The 1,442-nt window shown below is 53.8% G+C and overlaps 1 non-coding gene across 1 annotated transcript; it reads right to left on the bottom strand.

Moving 5' to 3' along the window:
- Positions 1-468: 468 nt before the first annotated feature.
- On the bottom strand, positions 469-632 carry LOC123361235. The gene has a single exon (XR_006576127.1). It is a non-coding gene; the product is annotated as a U1 spliceosomal RNA (small nuclear RNA).
- Positions 633-1,442: the final 810 nt, after the last annotated feature.

Below are 1,442 nucleotides of genomic sequence, written 5' to 3'. Positions count from 1 at the left end.
GCCACCAAGAGACAAGAACAGACAGCGAAAGCCAAAGCGGCCCCAGGGCAGGGGGCGAGGCTGCCTGTTGGACGAGGAGACCTGGTGGGACAGGCGTTTTGGACAGGCCGTCCTCCCGTCAAAGGAGGAAGAGCCCGAGAAGAAGGGCCGGGTAAGAAGCTACAAGCAGGGAAAGGAGCAGAGCAGGCAGGTCCCCTTAGAGCCAAGGAAGGCACCGGTCCAAGCCCCCCAAAAGCAGACTAGAGAGCAGATCAGCTGCAAAAGACCAGGGAAAGCCAAGAACACAGAGAGACCCAAGTAAAGTTTCAGAGCTGAGCTTTGCTTACAAGGAGGAACGTGTGACAAAGATACCTAGAAGTACAGGGCCTGTGGAAAAGAGCACTCTCAAAGGCCCAGAATAACAACTGCTTTCTAGTGCACTAAGCCTAAACAGCCCACTGTCAGTTGTCTGTTGTTCAAACCAATCAGCAGAGGAGAGTGCGAACGCAGTCCCCCACTACCACAAATTATGCAGTTGAGTTTCCCGCATTTGGGGAAATCGCAGAGATCAGCACACCCGCAGTGCAATGGATGAGCCTCATCCTGGGAAAACCACCTTCGTGATCATGGTATCTCCCCTGCCAGGTAAGTATGACTTCCTGCTGCCCGGCCGCCGCCCGCCCTCGCTCGCCCCGCACTTATAACACACGGGGCGGACCACCGCGTCCCCACCGCCGGCCTCGCCCACACCGGGCCCCACTGCCGACAGCTGCCCCGACGCGGCCCCCGGAGACCATCCCTTCCCCACCCCGAGCTCCCGGTGCCAAAGTCGGGCCCTGCCTGGCAGCCTGCGTCCGCTCCCACGATTCTCTGCTCGCACACAGATCTGCATACCTGCTCACGTGGCTCCGCCCCTCCGCTCGGGCCCCTCCCCCTGCCCGCCCGGGCCGCCGCTCTTGGGTGCTCAGCTCTTTGAGCTCAGATGGGGTGTAGTGCTCAGATCGAGTGCGACAGACCTTAACTTTGCCATGTGAGGGTCATTCTATCCCCATTACCTGGCTTGCTTATTTATACCTATGACTGTCTTTAACTCTTGTATGCGTGATGTACCCTCACTGCTTGCTGAAGGTATCTTGAACTCACCCACAGTATAGCCCACATTGGGGCCATTGCACACTGTATAAAAGTTATGTGCTGTCCAATACCCTAAAGTACTAGCATCCCCCTATACTCTGTATGTCACCCCTGATGACCAGTAACTGATGTTACAAACTCTCTGTATCGCTTCTCGGCCTGTTGGCTGGGAAAGCATTATCTAAAGTTGTATCTATTCTTAAACATTTTCTAATAAACATTTAAAACTAAAATTGCCCTATACTCTGTATGTCACCCCCGATGACCAATATCTGACGTTTCAACTCTCTGTATCGTTCATTTTCAAATATTTTCTAATAAACTTTTAA

This window comes from Mauremys mutica, unplaced genomic scaffold (genome assembly GCF_020497125.1).
Source record: "Mauremys mutica isolate MM-2020 ecotype Southern unplaced genomic scaffold, ASM2049712v1 Super-Scaffold_100419, whole genome shotgun sequence".
Lineage (NCBI taxonomy): Eukaryota > Metazoa > Chordata > Testudines > Geoemydidae > Mauremys > Mauremys mutica.
Note: the sequence above shows the minus strand (reverse complement) of the source record. Positions and strands in the feature narration are given on the sequence as shown.